The 17,979-nt window shown below is 35.9% G+C and overlaps 1 protein-coding gene and 1 non-coding gene across 3 annotated transcripts in view; one reads left to right on the plus strand and one right to left on the minus strand.

Moving 5' to 3' along the window:
* CTNNA3 (catenin alpha 3) overlaps nucleotides 1-17,979 on the minus strand; it is a 1,717,381-nt gene that overhangs the window by 753,807 nt on the left and 945,595 nt on the right. The window lies entirely within an intron of this gene.
* On the plus strand, nucleotides 1,896-1,980 carry TRNAQ-UUG (transfer RNA glutamine (anticodon UUG)). The gene has a single exon. It is a non-coding gene; the product is annotated as a tRNA-Gln (tRNA).

Below are 17,979 nucleotides of genomic sequence, written 5' to 3' on the forward strand. Positions count from 1 at the left end.
AAAGATGGATGTTGAATTTAGTCTTCATGTTTTTTTTTTCTTTTGAGATGATCGTATACATTTTTTTCTTTTATAGTTTTTTAATATGGTGAACTTACACTGAATGTTTTCATATAAACCAACATTGTATTCTTAAAATAAATTTTGTCATATTGTATTAGCTTTTTTAGATACTTTTGGGTTAGCCTATATTTAAAAAAAATAAATGTGTAGGGAACATGGGGAGATGGCAGGGTAGGAGGATCCTCACTTCATCCCATGGATACACCTAGATAAAAACCACATCAGTGCAACTAACCCAGACAATGAACCAAAGACTGGCAGAACAGACTCTCCACAGTTAATCATAGAGAAGAGGTCACACTGAAAATAGTAGGAAGGCCAGAGTTCTGGTCAGGAAGCAAACTAACTGAAGAGACTAACCATAAATGGGAGGGACACCACAAACATGGAGGAGGGAGATGAATGGAACCCACATAAAGCACCCCAGAAATAAAGGAAAGGCAACAGGAAGAGGAATCTCCATAACATTTGGCTTTGAAAGCCAGAAGGGCTTACCTTCATGAGTTTTTACAATCAGTGGGACTTAATACTAGGAACTTTAGAAATCAGAAGCTAGCTCTGGGAGAGCCAGAAGGCAATAAGAAACTTAGTCCCCACCCTTAAAGAGACAGCATAAAAAGCTACCTCTTTAAGATACAGCATAGAAGCAGCAATTTGAAAAGTGCCTAGGGTATACAGGAAGGAGATTTATTTACTAATCTCAGAACATGTGATGAAGGGGCAGGGATCTTTAGGAGACTTCTCCAAGAACAAAAAACTGGAGGGTACCATTTCTCTCCTCAGCTTAGATACCTGGATACTTGTGGAAAACAGCTTAAACACTTTCAAGATAGCTTGTTAACACTGAACACCATGCCTCTGCATTCTCCTGTAGACTTGCCCCATCCAACCCATCCACTCATTCAGAGTCCCTCCAAAGCATCTCTGGCCATATCTCATCCTGCAAGTAGCCCCAAACAGTGACCAGAACTACTCCAAACTGACTCTTGTCTTGGGGAGACAGGAAAATAATGACATACACCAGTGTGCTTGTAGACCCAGAAGTGGGCTGAGGGCAGACATCTGATGTGACTGCTAGCCCCACCCACTAAAAAAACATCACAGAGGGAAGCCCAAGGAGAGAGCCTATAGTTCAGGGCCACTGCAACCATCAAAAACATACTGTGAACAGACATCTGGTCTGACTACAGGCCCCACCCACCAACAAAATCCTCAGAGGAAAACACAGGGAAAGTGCTCCATAGTCCTGGCAAACAAGCTGAGGGCAAGCATCTTTTCTGACTCAACTACAAGCCCAAGGTGACTCTCACTGGCTTCTTAACAAAACAAGGACCAAACATTGCCCACAACAGGAGAGAGGACCACTGCACCCCACAGAACTGAAGGCAAATGTGGCTCAACCACAACAATAGGACACACAACACACATGAGAGACACCCTAAAGTGCCTGGTTCTGATGAACAGGGGACATTGCACTACAGGGAACCACAGGAGTTTTTCATAAGGTCACTACTTTCAAGATAAGGAGACATAGCTGACTTTCCTAATACATAGAAACAAACACAGAGAGTTGCACAAAATGAGAAGACAAAGAAATATGTCCCAAATAAATTAACAGAACAAAAACCACAGCAAGAGAGCTAAATGAAACAGAGATAAGCACTATTTCTGATAGAGAATTCAAAGTAATGGTCATAAAGTTACTTACTGGACTTGGAAAAAGTTTGGAGGATCTCAGTGAGATATTTAACAAAGAAACAGAAATGTAAAAGAGAACCAATCAGAGGTGAATAGCTCAAGAAGTGAAATTAAAAATACACTAGAGGAGGAGTGCCTGGGTGGCTCAGTTGGTTGGGCATCTGACTTTGGCTCAGGTCATGATCTCATGGTTCGTGAGTTCGAGCCTCACGTCAGGCTCTGTGCTGACAGCTCAGCCTGGAGCCTGTTTCAGATTCTGTGTCTCCCTCTTTCTCTGTCCCTTCCCTGCTCATGCTTTGTCTCTGTCTCTCTCAAAAATAAACAAACATTTTGGGGCGCCTGGGTGGCTCAGTCGGTTCAGCATCCGACTTCAGCTCGGTTCATGATCTCACAGTTCATAAGTTTGAACCCACGTTGGGCTCTGTGCTGACAGCTCAGAGCCTGGAGCCTGCTTCAGATTCTGTGTCTCCCTCTTTCTCTGCTCCTCCCCACTCATGCTCTGTCTCTCTCTCTCCTTCAAAAATAAATAAAAACATTAAAAAATAATAAATAAATAAATAAATAAATAAATAAATAAATAAATAAACATTTAAAAAATATACTAGGGGAAATCAATAGTAGACTACAGAAAGCAGAAGAACAGACGAGTGAGCTGTAAAACACAGTAATAGGAAAAAACCAAGATAAACAAGAAAAAGAAAAAAAGAATAATTAAAAATGAGAATAAGTTAAGGGAACTCAGTGACATCATGAAGCATAATAACATTTACCTTATAGGAATCCCAGAAGGAAAAGAGAGAGAAAAGGGAGCTGAAATTTTATTTGAAAAAAAATGATAGCGAAAAACTCCTCTAATCTAAACAAGGAAACAGACACCCAGATCCAGGAGGCACAGAGACCCACCAAGAAAATCTACACAAGGAGGTCCATACCAAGCTACATAATAATTAAAATGGCAAAAACGAGTGATAAGAAATAATCTTAAAAGCAGTTATGTAAAAGAAAACAATTACGTACAAGGAAAAACCCAAAGGCTATCAGCTGATTTTTCAGCAAAAACATTGCAGGCCAAAAAGGATGAGCATGCTATACCCAAAGTGCTAAAACAGAAAAAAAATAAACAAAAATATCGGCCAAGAATACTCTATCCAGCAAGGCTGTCATTCAGAATAGAAGGAAAGATAAGAGTTTCCAAGACAAACAAAAGTGAAAAGAATTAATGACCACTAAACTAGCCCTACAAAATATTTAAGGGGACTCTGAGTAGAAAAGAAAGACCATAAGTAAGAGTAAGAAAAGTAGGTAGCACAAAGCAGTAAAAATAAATATATCTGTAAAAACCAAAGGGCTGACAAAATAAAAGGATGTAAAGTATGACACCATACTGGGTGAGGGGTAGGAATAAAGACTGAGTTCAAACTTAAGTGACCATCACCTTAATATAGACTGCTATATACAGAAGATGTTATACACAAACCTAATGATAACCACAAATCAAAAACCAGTAATAGATATGCAAAGAACAAAGAGAAGGAATCCAAGTATATCACTAGGAAAGCCAACTAATTGTGAGAGAAAAGGGCAAGGAATGAAAAAGAAAACTATAAAAACGACCATAAAACAAGTAACATAATGGCAATAAATACAGACATCAAGAACGACTTTGAATGTAAATGGTCTACATGCACTAATCAAAAGACATAGAGTGATGGAATGGATAAAAAAGAAGAAAGAGAGGAAGAAGAAAGAAGAAGAAGAAGAAGAAGAAGAAGAAGACGACGACAAAGAAGAAGACCCATATACATGTTTCCTACAAGAGACTCATTTCAGGCCTAAAGACACATGCAGATTGAAAATGAAGGGATGGAGAAACATTTATCATGCAGATGAAGGTCATTAAGAAAGACAAGGTAACAATATTTATATTAGACAGAACAGATTAAAACAAACAAAGAAGGACACTATATAATCATAAATACAACAATCCAACAAGAAGATGCAGCAATTGTAAATATTTATGCATCCAACATGGGAGTATTCAAATATATAAATACATAATAATTAAAATACATAAAACAGTTAATAACAAACATAAAGGAAGTAAGCAGCAGTAATACAGTTATAGTCAGGGACTTTAACATCCCACTTACATAAGTGGACAGATCATTCAAACAGGAAATCAACAAGGAAACACTGGCTTTGAATGACACACTGGAACAGATTGATCTAATACATATATTAGAACATTCTGTCCTAAAACAACAGTATGCACATTCTTTTCAAGTGCACATGGGACATTGTCTAGAATAGATCAAATAATTAGGCCACAAAACAAGTCTCAACCAATTCAAAAAAATCAAAGTCATGCCATGCATCTTTTCTGGCAACAATGCTATAAAACTAGAAATCAACCACAAGAAGAAAAATCTGGAAAGAGCATAAATATATGGAGGTTAAAAAAAATCCTACTAAACAATAAATGAGCCAACCAAGAAATCAAAGAATACAGAGAGGAAAAGAAAATGAAAACAAAATGGTCCAAAATCTTTGGGATGCAACAAAAGTGGTCCTAAGAGAGAAATTTATAGTAATACAGGTTTACCTCAAGAAGCAAGAAAAATCTCAAATAAACAACCTAACCTTATACCTAAAGGCGCTAGAAAAAAGAAGAACAAACAAAGCCCAAAGCCAGTAGAAGGGAGGAAATAATAAAGATTATAGCAGACATAAATGAAATAGAGGACAGAAAAAAATACCAAGGATTATAAGAGAATATTATGAAAAAGTATATCCAGGTAAATTGGGGAACCTAGAAAAAAAAGATGGATAAATTCCTAGAAACATACAATCTTTCAAAAATGAGGAAGAAATAGAAAATTTGAACAGACCAAGTACTAACAATGAAATTGAATCAGTAATAACATAAACAAACTAAAGTCCAGGACCAGACAACTTCACAAGTCAAATATACCAAACATTTAAAGAAGTGTTAATAACAATTTTTCTCAAATTATTCCAAAAAATAGAAGAGGAAGGAAATTCGTAATATGAGGCCAACTTACCTGATACCAAAACCAGAAAAAGACACAATAGCAACAAAAAAAATAGAACTACAAGCCAATATCTCTGATGGACATAAATGCAAAAATCCTCAAGCACCTATTAGTAAACCAAATGTAACAATACATTAAAAATATCATTCACCATTGGATTTATTCAAGGGATGAAAACTTGGAAATCAATCAATATGATATGTCACATTCACAAGAGAAAGGATAAAAACCACACAATTACTTCAATAGACCCAAAAAAGCATTCGACAAAGCACAACATAAATTGATCATAAAAACTCTCAACAAACTAGGTTTAGAGGAAACATACCTCAACATAATAAAGGCCATGTGTGGAAAACACAAAGCTAATGTCATATTCAATGGTGAAAACTAAACTTTTCCTCTAAGCTCAAGAACAAGACAAGAATGTCCCCTCCCCACTTTTTTACAACATAGAACTGGAAATCCTAGCCACAGCAGTCAGACAATAAAAAAGAAATAAAAGACATCCAAATTGGTAAGAAAGAAGTAAAATTTTCACTATTTGCAGATACTATATACAGAAAACCCTAAAGACTCCTCCAAAAGACACTAGAACTAATAAACGAGTTCAGTAAAGCCGTCAATACAAAATCAATGTACAAAAATCAATTGCATTTCTATACACTACTAATGAAGTGGCAGAAAGAGAAATTAAGAAAAAATCCTGTTTACAATTGTACCAAAAAGAATCAGATACCTAGGGATAAACTTCACCAGGGAGGTGAAAGACCTGTGCTCTGAAAACTATAAAAACATTGATGAAAGAAATTAAAGATGATACAAATGGAAAGATATTTCATCTTCATGGATTGAGAGTACGAATATTGTTAAAATGTCCATACCACCTAGAGCAATTCACATACTACCAAATGTAATCCCTATTAAATCTACACACTACTTAATGCAATCCCTATCAAAATACAACAGCATTTTTCACAGAACTAGAATAAAAAAAAAATCCTAAAATTTGTATGGGAACATAAAAGACCTGAAAGGTGAAAGCAATCTTGAAAAAGAAGAACAAAACTGAAGGTACCATAATTCCAGATTTCAAAATATAGTACAAATCTGTAGTAATCAAAACAGTATGGTACCTGCACAAAAATAGACACCTAGATCAATGGAACAAAACAGATAGCCCAGATATAAACCCATAATTGTATGGTCAGTTAATCTATGACAAAGGAAGCAAAAATCAACAATGGAAAAATTATTTTCAACAAACGGTGCTGGGAAAATTGGACAGCAACATGCAAAAGAATGAAACAGACCACTTTCTTATACCATACATAAAAATAAACTCAAAATGGATTAAAGACCTAAATGTGAGACCTGAAACCATAAAAACTCTAGAAGAGAAAGCAAGCAGTAACTTCTTTGACATCAGCCATAGTAACTGTTTTCTAGCAAAAGGGAACCAAAAGCAAAAATAAACCATTGTGACTACATCATAATAAAAAATTCTGCACAGTGAAGGAAACAATGAACAAAACTAAAAGACAGGCACCTGGGTGGCTCAGTCATTAAGCATCTGACTTAGGCTCTGGTCATGATCTCACAGTTTACGAGTTCAAGTCCCTCTTCAGGTAAGCTTGAGCCCCACTTTGGGTAAAACACGAACTTCACTTTGGGTGAGCCCCACTTTTTCTTTCTCTCTCTCTCTCTCTCTCTCTCTCTGCCCACCCCCACTCACTCATGCCCTCACTCACTCAAAAAAAAAAAAAAAAAACCTAAATTAAAAGGCAACCTACAGAATGGGAAAAGATACTTGCAAATGATCCATCCACAAATGGGTTAGTAGTGCAAAATATATAAGAACTTATACAACTCAACACCCAAAAAAGCAAAAAATCCAATTAAAAAATGGGCAGTAGACATGAACATATATTTCTATAAAGAAGGCATACAGACAGCCAACAGACACGTGAAAAGATGTTCATCATCAGTTACCGTCAGGGAAATGCAAATCAAAACCACAATGAGATTTCACCTTACACCTGTCAGAATGGCTAAACTCAACAACACAGGAAACAAAAGGGATTTGTGAAGATGTGAAGAGAAAGGAACCTTCTTGCACTGTTGGTGGGAATGAAAACTAGTGCAGCCACTCTGGAAAACAGTATGGAGGTTGCTCAAAAAGTTAAAATCAGAACTACCCTATGATCCAGCAACTGCACTAGTGGATATTTACCCAAAAAATACAAGAACACTAATTCAAAGGTATACATTTATCCCTATGTTTATTGCAGCATTATTTACAACAGTCAGGATATGGAGCAACCCAAGTGTCCATCAATTAATGGATGTATAAAAAGATGTGATACACACACACAGACACGCACACACACACACACACACACACGCACACACACAGGAATATTATTTAGCCACAAAAAGAATGAAATCTTGCCATTTGCAACAACATGGATGGCACTTGAGAGTATAATGCTAAGTGAAATAAGTCAGTCAAAGAAAGACAAACACCATGATTTCACTCACATCTGGAATTTAAGAAACAAAACAAGCAAAGGGAAGATAAAGCAAAGGGAAGAGAGAGAAATGAAGAAACAGACTCTTAATTATGGAGAACAAACTGATGATTACTAGTGGGGAGGGGGAAAGGGGGTGGGTTAAAATATTGATGGGTATTAACAAGTACACTAAACATGATGAGTACCGGGTGATGTATGGAATTGTTGAATCACTATATTGTACACCTGAAATTAATATAACACTATATGTTAACTGCTGCAATTAAAATAACAACTTAAAAAATATATGCATTTTGTGTTGGTGTTAACCAACTACACAACTACTGTGGATATAGACAATAAGTACAGGCAACACTCCCCAGGGTTTCATTTTGTATATCCACAGAAAAAAATTTATAGCAAGCTGGACTTAAAGGCAGTTAAACCTTCTCAAAATGTTATCATTTTTTATTTACCCAGGGCAAAGTGTTTCAGTTTATTCAATCTTAATCGGTAAGGAATTTCAACTAATTTTCACCTTGTTATAATGTCAGTCACATAACCAGGTCTTGATAGTTTTTTGTTTTCTGAGGAACTATAAAACGTAGAAATAAATTTTACAGAAACGATATAATCCCAAGCATAGACTGACAATGATATTGCCACTAACTGGATAACATAGTCAGTAGTATTGAACATTAACTCTAGCGAGACTATTTTCTGGGGGCACGGTATGCAAAGCCTAAGACTGTAAAATATACAAAGGTGTTTTAGTTTGCTATGGCTGCATATCAAAATGCCACAGAGTGAGTGGGTTAAATAACAGAAATTTTCTCAGTTCTTGGAGCTAGAACTGAGGATCAAGTTGTCAGCAGATTTAATTTCTTCTGAAGCCTCTCTCATTGGCTTGCAAATGGGAGCCTTCTCACTTTGTCTTCACATGACCTTTCTTCTATGTGTGCACAATCTTGGTGTCCTTATATGTCCACATTTTCTCTTCTTATAAAGATACGAGGCATATTGGATACAGCCCACTCTAACAGCCTCATTTTAACTTAATCATCCTTTAAAGGTCTTCTATCCAAATAGTCACATTCTGAGTTACTAAGGATTAGGGCTTCAACATGAATTTAGAAAGGCAATTCAGCTCATAACAAGAGGCCAGAGAGCTATAGGAAAATTCTGGGAAAGATAAAGTTCTCTCAAATGTTATTTTTACTGAGTATCACTGAATTTGGAGCCAGAAGATGGGTAAAGCTACCCAAGCAATGAAGAAATCTATCTTAAAGTTTCCCTAATTACTGCCAGTGTCTTCTTCCTTAACCAGGGAATTCATTAGTCCCATGACAATGAATTACATTCATATGGAGAGTTGCTCATCATTTGGTGGAATGATACTTTGGAAATATTAATTAATGTGTTTTTGGGTTTTTTCTTTTCTTTTTTTTTTTTTTACCTCCGATATTTTCTTTCTACCCCAACTTCATCTAGCTTTGATTCTATATTTACTACCTCAGGGAAGTGATGTACAGTAGAAAGTAATGGCTCTTAAGTGTCATAAAGTCTACACCCAGTGGGGATCAGAAAGGATCTGGCACAAGTGCTTCCGCATGCCCCATTTCCTCCAGGTCAAACACAAAAGGATAAACAACAGTTACGGAGACATTACATGAACTTGAGGAAGACTATACGGAAATAAGAAGATCCAGGGTACCTTGGCTAGGCTCTGTGCATCTTCAGATGGACCTACAACTGTTCACAGAATTTCCTATGCCTCAGTGTGGCACGGGAACATAATTCCCATCTGCCAATGGGGCCTTGACATAGCTGACACAGGTCTCTGAGGGCATGAGAAAGTACTGATTCAGCTGCAACTTGCATGGTTAAGAGCTAGATAGAATGGGTCTCAGCAAATACGAGATAAAAAGGGAGACCAGAGATCCTTAACCCTTTGGAAACTCCCAGAAATTAGTTGGAACACTGAGGGGAATCTGAGAGAATCCCCAAAAACCTAAGGTTTAATTTTTGCCATTCAGATTCAAAATTAAGAGTATTTAGGAATCAGGAGCACCTGGGTGGCTCGGTCAATTAAGTATCCAACTCTTGATTTCGGCTCAGTTGATCTCACAGTTTGTGGGATCAAGCCCTGCATTGGGCTTCTGTGCTGATAGCATGGAGCCTGCTTAGGATTCTGTCCCTTCTTCTCTCTCTGCCCCTCCCTGCTTGTAGTCTCTCTAAATAAATAAATAAATAAATAAACAAACTAACGAGCTCTCTTAAAAAACGTATTTAGGAATCAATGACATTGCAATAGCAATGCAATGGAATGATGGTAGCTATATTTGTGGTGAATGCAGCATAATATATACACTTGTCAAGTCACTAAGCTGTACACGTGAAACTAATGTAACATTGTGTGTCAACTATACTCAAATTAAAAAAAAAATATTTAGGAAAAAGCTAATTTCTTGAATGCCTGAATTTATGACTGCCTTATGTGAACAAATACTTGTTCCCTCCTCAATGCTTCTCCAGTCACTTATAGTGCCTACAAAAGCATGGATTATATCAAAGTTATTGTTGCCTATTACAAAAAAGAATTGAAATTAGATCAATTAGTAAATATGTCCTCATGTGTAGGCAACACACAGTCATTTCAGTGTCCAATTTTTAAGGCTTCCTGAGCTGGTAAAATATGGCTTCATATGTATTAACAGTTTGAAATGTATTCATATGTATTTACAGCTTGAAAATGTATCAATAGTCATGGCTGATTAGAAGCCTCACCAAAATTTTCTTTAATAACCAACTCAGAACCTTAACATGTAAAATTTCACCGTTCTACTAAAAGAAGAAAAATCCAATTATGATATTTGAAATGCCAACTATTAGAAATTAAGAAGAGAGTTAATAACACAGTATGCTGCTCTCTCCCTCAATAAAGCAGTTATAAAAATAAACCCATATGTCCATCCTCTGAGATTAAGATAAATTGTAGAAACATAGAATGTTGGAGTTAGAAAGGTTCTTAGAAACCATCTGGTCAAATATTCTCATTAACAGTTATGAGAATCAAGCTTCAGAAACATTAAAAGATTTGTTTAGGTCGATGGCAGTAATTGGCAGGTCCACCCTGAAAGATCTCTCTGCATTCCACTTCTTTTTCTGCATTCCTTCTCAAAGTCAGAACAGAACCACTTCCTCAAGGTTTTCTTACTCTTCTACAAGGGCAGTTACATTACTGACACTGATTTAAGCTTTTTAAAACTATTTACAGTAGCAAATTTAAAAAAGTAAAAAAATAGCAAAATAAACAAGTGAGCTATCAAACTAAAAAGCTTCTTCACAGCAAAGGAACCAACAAAATAAAAAGGCAACCTACTGAGTGGGAGAAAATATTTGCAAATCATATATATGATAAGGGATTGATATCCAAAATATATAAAGAACTCATATAACTCAGTAACAAAAGAACAAGCTATCTGACTTAAAAATGGGCAGAGAATATTAGTAGACATTTTCCCTAAAAAGACATACAAGTGGCACACAGGTACGTGAAATGTGCTCAACATCACTAATCATCAGAAAATGCATACCAAAATCACAATGAATATTATTCAGCCATAAAAAAAATGACATATTGCCATATGCAACAACATTGGATAGGGCTAGAGAGTGTAATGCTAAGTGAAATAAGTCAGAGAAACACAAATACCATATGATTTCACTTATATGTGGAATTTAAGAAACAAAACAAATGAACAAAGGAAAAGAGAGATAAACCTGTCTCTTAACTATAGGTAACAGATGGTTATCAGAGGGGAGGTGGGTGGAGGATGGGTGACATTGGTAAAGAGAATTAAAAGTACACTTATCTTGATGAGCACTGAGTAATATATAGACTTGGTGAATCACTATATTGTACACCTGAAACTAATGCTGTATGTTAACAATACTGGAATTTAAAATAAAAAATGAAAAACTAATAAACAAAACCACACATAGATATCACATCACACTTGTTAACATGGCTATTATCAGAAAGATAAGAATTAACAAGTATTGGCAAGGATGAGAAGGAAAGGAAACCTTGTGCACTGTTGATGGAAATGTAAACTGATGCAGTCACTATGGAAAACAGTATGGAGGTTCCTATAAAAATTAAATATGGAACTGTATGATCCAGCAATCCCACCTCTGAGTATTTATTTGAAGAAAACAAAAACACTACCTCGAAAAGATCTTTTTTGCACTGCAGCATTATTTATAATAGCCAAGATACGGAAGCAATCTAAGTGTCCACTACAGATGAATGGATAAAGAAAATGTGATATATTCATAGATGTATATGATACAGGTATAGATATGGATGACATAAATATATGGAGATGATAGAGATAGAGATACAGATGGAAAATTATTATCATACACACAATGGAATACTATTCAGCCATAGGAAAAAAATCTTTCCATTTACATCAACATAGATGGATTTTGAGGGCTTTATGCTAAGTGAAGTAAGTCAGAGAACAACAAATACCATATGACCTCGCTTACATGTGGAATCAAAACAAAACAAAACAAACACCAAGCTCATAGTGCAGAGAACAGATTACTGGTTGCCAGAGGCAGAAGTGAAGGATGGGGTAGATGAAACATGTGAAGGTAGTCAAAAGGTACAAACTTCCAGTTTTAAAATAAGTAAGTCATGGGGATGTAATACACTGCATGGTGACTATAGTTAATAATATGTATTGCATATTTGAAAGTTGCCAAGACAGATCTTTTTTTTTTTTTTTTTTTTTTTTTTTTTAAATTAGGCTCCAGGCCCAATGTGGAGCTTGAAATCATGGTCCTGAGATCAAGAGTCACCCACTCTACTGACTGAGCCAGTCAGGTGCCCTGCAAGACAGTAGATCTTAAAAATTCTTGTCCTATACCACATCAAATTCTATAACTATGTATGATGATGGCTCTTAAACAAACTTAATGTAGTGATCGTTTCACAGTACACACAGTTATCCAATCATTATGTTGTACACCTGAAACTAATATAATGTTGTACGTCACTTACACCTCACTTAAAAAAAAAAAAAAAAAAAAAAAAAAAGAGCCAGGAGAATGCTTTGCCCCAAAAGTTGGGCTTTTCCCTTTGAGAAAATGTTTTTTTCTGCCTGATAAAGTATTTGCTTTCTCAAGTTTTATCCATCACTAATGACATGGTTTGCTGACAGAATGATGGAATAGCCTAGATTTTTTAGGATGTAATATACTCTGTGTAAATAATTCTTCAACAGTAAGGAAAATTGAGGGCCCCTGGTGGCTCAGTCGGTTAAGCATCCAACCCTTGATTTTGGCTCATGTCATGATCTCAAGGTTCCTGAGCTCAGCCCACGTCAGGCTCTGTGCTGACAGTGGGGAGGCTGCTTGGGATTCTCTGTCTCCCTCTGTTTCTGCCATTCTCCTGCTTGGTCTCTTTCTTTCTCTTTCTCAAAATAAATAAATCAGCATTAAAAAAAAAAAAAAAAGGAAAATTGAGTTTTTAGAAAACATGTACATACAGCCTTTAAAGCAAATGCACAATTTTTACTAAGTGTTGTTTTTTTTCCTGAAGTTATCTCTGTGATAATTCAGCATTTATTATGGACATATATTCAAAGCACATATTTCAAATGTATAATTCAAAATATATATTTGATACCTTTTGAAATATAAAGATATACATATAATTTGAAGTAAAAACTAAATGACTACTTGATTTATTTATAATTCAAGGTTGAAATAAATCTTAAAAATTTGTTATGCATGTGCCCTGATTATAGTTTTGGAATTCTCTTTGCATCTAGTACATTACAAATGATACCATTTCTTTATACATTTACCATTTTCTACGTGTAGAATATCTTTTAAACTTACTATTAATCTTATTGTGTTTTGTCTTAGAACATTAACAAAAGTATTAGTTCATGTTGAAATGCATTTTTTTCCTTCTAGTTGTAGATAAATAGATTCAGGGTCAGCCACCTAAAAAGGGTAATGTGGAAACATACTCCCAAAGATATTTGTAGTGGATAAAAGTAGTACTGTTTTCTATCAATTGACACAAACCTCTAAGTGATTTATTTGTTAGAACTACATATTCTCTGAACAGTCAAATAATATGGGGGTTGGAAGACATAATTAATGTCTTCAAGAAATTTTAGCAAGATAACACAAATACATCCTAACCTTTAGTTCCAGAAACTTCAAAAAGGATTTAAAACACTGTAAAAAAAAAAAAAAAAAAAAGCTATATATCATGAAATTCAAGAAATGTATAGATAAAAACACTTGATCCTTCTAAGAATGTATCATCCTAACTGTACTTCATTCACATTTTCTGTCATTCTATTTGCTTTTTTTCTTCCTTCTTTATGCTGCTTTTCCTGTTCAGCGTAATTTAGAACTATTTTGTTGCCATGTTTTCCATAGTTCTTGCTTTTCTCATGTTTTAGTCTTTAGAATATGTGGCTAATAGTTTCCACTCTTCCTGACTGCCTACCCCCAACCTCATACCTGGCCATCTTTTCTGGCCTTACCCTTCTTCCCTAGGCCAGAACTTCCCTCACACCACAAATAAATTTCCTTCATGTTCTCGTGTCTTTTGGGTCTATCACTAGTAGCTGAAATAAAGCCAGTAACAGTTGTTTACATCCTCTAACTCAGGATTTATTAGCCACAAATCTTAGAAATGGAAGGGTGGTGAAGAGTTCTCTGAAGATGTTCAAATACTACGTAGTAAACATGGAATACAATCTGAGACTCGGAATGAGTGCAGGGGATTTCCCAAAACATATGAACTTCAAAATATCAATGATTTCCCCTAGGAGATTTAGAGCCCAGGATTTTCTCATTCTTGACAAGAAATGATGAAGGAAATAAGTAAGAGGTAAACATTTGACCTGCATATTAAATAAGAATTTACTACCTCAAAGAGCTGCCTTTGGCTCTGATATATCAATATTGTTCAAGAAGGTAGCTAGTCTCAGTTTTAGAAATGTAAATCTGAAAGTTACAAGCAATTTTATTCCTAGATATAAAAATGTGGATAAGTTAATATATGCCAAAGCAACCAATCACTCAAAATCTCTCTCTCTCTCTCATTCTCTCCTTCACACACACACACACACACACACACACACACACACAATACCAAGGCAAAAGGTAACTGAATACACTGTCATCTATCCTTGGCCTACAGTTGCTATGACACACCACAGTGGGTCTCTTTCCTTTGAAGTCTATAGTAGCATAATGAAAGCCCTGCTTAAAATTGAGAAATACATTTTCATACTGTATGACTTTATTTTACATTTCCTCTGATACAAATAGAAAAGACATCTCATATTCAGCCTGCTATGCTAGACTGAACCACAGATAAGCAATTACCTTTAGAAGGTGTCTACATGATAATTTTGGAAAACAAAGAATTATCTATATATATGTTTCCTATTTCTTGACTTTGTTTTAACATCTAGGAACCACTGGGTAACTTCCCTGGTGACACTGGGCAAAGTTGGGTGCTGAGATAGGAAACTCCAGGTAAACTTTTATTGATATATAATACCATAACTAAGAAGCCCTCCAGGGACTTCTCCATCTTCCTTCCAAAACCCTCAAGATAACAGAGTTTTAGGCCCATAGAGTTGGCCTGAGAACCACAAAGCTAGCAGGGTGCTATGATCTGGGTTCCTCCATCCCCCATGCCCATCTGGATTTTATTTTTCATTTTTATCAGACAATAATAAGTTCCACTGTCTTTTTAAATTAGTCCTGTCTCTGTCAATATTAATCAGCAGGAATCTCACTTTGGTTCTTGTAACTGGTTTACCTCCCATCTTTCCTCTTAATCACTTTGTGTTTTTTTGTTTTTGTTTTTTAGGTTTTGATTCCAAAAGCAACTCAAACCAGAGTCTCTCTAATTTGACAATATTAAGCATTTTGGTACTCTAAGTGTTTTAAATGTTTGTTTTATTTCTGAGAGAGAGAGAGAGAAACAGAGAGAGTACAAGCAAGGAGGGGCAGAAGGAGAGGGGAAAAAGGGAATCTGAGGTGGGCTCTGAGCTGACAGCAGAGAACCCAATATGGGGCTCAAACTCGCAAATCACAAGATCATGACCTGAGCTGAAGTCAGACCCTTAACTAACTGAGTCACCCAGGCAACCTACTCTAAGTGTTTTAAAACATACCATCAGGCAGGACTTTCCACATTCGGTTTTTGTCTTCACTGTGAGTGATACAGATCTTAATTAAGGAACTTAAGGAAAATATCACCCTGCATTGACAGCCCCATTTACAACACTGGGTTGTCCACACTCTATCAGTGGATTGCTATCCTGGCACCACTGTCATTGTATGCCATCACAAAACTGTGCTGGAACCTTGCAGGTCTACCATGGAGTCTCATCCTCATGGTTCTGTCTGGACTCCAGACTCATGGGAATCCAGGGTCTTCTTGATTCCACCTTTGTCCATCTATATTTTATTTTCAAAGTAGTGTCTAAATTATTATTTCAAACCAAGTTACTCCTCCCAGGAAAACCTTTAATGGCATCTCATATCATGCAGGCTTACACCATCTGGACCCTGGTATCTCTCTGTCCTCAACTCCTATTACTCTCCTTCACTCATTCCTTTCCCGGCACACTGGATTCCTTGCTATTTCTTAAACATGCATTACAAACTCTTAATTGCCTTTTTTCTCCAAACTTCTCTCCATTTGCCTTTCTCCTGTCCACTTCTTCCTCTTTTATTCCACAACAACCTCCTTCCCTAATCATGGTCCCCTCTAGATTCCCAGCTAAGGTCTCCTCATTACTCCACTCTCCCCTTTGAGGCAAGTGTCTAACCCCTACTCTCAGCTCCAGCCTCCATGGGGCCTTTCTTTAATTGTGTACTTCACAGACAATACTTTAATCGTGTAAGGCATTTATCCTTTATTTGATTTCTCCAATTTGAATACCTACTGAGAACACCTGTTCCACCAAACAACAGATATTTCTAAGAGATCAAACTTTGTGGAGAGCAAGAGTCAAACAGAAGGGGCTGAGAAAAAAAAAAGTTATAATTTGGTATTTTTCTCTTTTAACGTATCTAAAATACTGGTCTTAGTACTTAACACTAAGCCCTCCCAGGATGCTCTGCCCTTCACTCCTTGCTACATGGAACAGCATTCCTGTGAGCTCAAACCTCGGCTTCTCTAAGTAACAACATTGAGGCCCTACAGAAACATGTATCAACATGTGTTGCCCATTTTCTTAATGTCTTAAAAAAGGGGAAATGTATCTAAAAGACATGAAGGCTTGCATGTTTTGTTGCAATATGGGTTGAAGAAGGACACTCCTTCCTAGTATGGAAACAATAGGAACAATGGAAGCGCTTAGGGAAGAGAAAGAACAAATTAATGATATTGTCAATTCATCCTTTCGAATGACTGCAATATTTTCTTGCATTCAGTATTGTTTTCCAGTCATACAGAGTATCCATTTCTCTTCTCTTTTCTTGTTCTAATTATATGTTTCAGAGATCCCTACAGTAATCACAATAGTTCCACATGGTAACAGCAATATTTTGCAATATTAATTTATATTAATCTCAAATATGTATATATAAAGATCTAGATATTCATGAAGTGTGATATGAAATCTTTATGGAAGCAATTAAATGGATAGTAAACAGTATAACATATAAAGCTATTTAATGATTGGGATACACTTTTGTTTAATTTTTTTAAGTGTTTATTTATTTTTGAGAGAGAAAGAGAGAGTACAGACAGAGAGGGAGACAACAAATCTGAAGCAGCTCCAGGCTCTGCACTGTCTCATGAACCACGAGAGCACGACCTGAGCTGAAGTTGGACACTGAGCCACCCAGGTGCCGGGAGACACTTTTAAAATTTCAGTTTTATCTAAGTAATTTTAGTGTTGATATGCATTAATTATAATTTGTGCTTTTTGAAAGTTATATTGAAAGAAAAATCTTTTAGAAAGCAAATGAAAAATATTTTTTTTAATTTTACATTTTCTTGAGTATACATATTTGATATATGTTTATTCAAGTACAATAAAATTAGTTTGTTTTTCCCTTTTGATTATCGTTTTATATTTTTTCACAAATATGTACTCACATACCCATAATACTGAACTAGCCTAAATTTTGCACATTTGAATATAATTCTATTTTATATACCAATCCTTTAAATCTTTCTGTCAATAGAACAGAAATTATGTAAAAAAAAAATTAATCTAATTAGTAATTTTACTGAAATGAAATAAAAACATTATGGGACTAATATAATAATATGTATGAATCACATCTGTCTACAGGCTTATCAATGAAAATCCTAGAGAAATGTACAATGATAAGCAAATCCAGCCATCTTTAATATATTGCCAAGCTTAAATCATACAAAATATATAGCTTTATTTTAAAAATCTTGTTTTAGGGGGCCTGAGTGGCTCAGTCAGATGAGTGCCCAACTCTTGACTTTGACTCAGATCATGATCCCAGGGTCATGGGGTCAGGCCCCAAGTAGGGCTCTGTGCTGAGCATGGAGCCTGCTTAGGATTCTCTCTCTCTCTCTCTCTCTCTCTCTCTCTCTCTCTCTCTCTCTC

The sequence above is a fragment of the Panthera uncia genome, chromosome D2 (assembly GCF_023721935.1).
Source record: "Panthera uncia isolate 11264 chromosome D2, Puncia_PCG_1.0, whole genome shotgun sequence".
NCBI classification, from domain to species: Eukaryota; Metazoa; Chordata; class Mammalia; order Carnivora; family Felidae; genus Panthera; species Panthera uncia.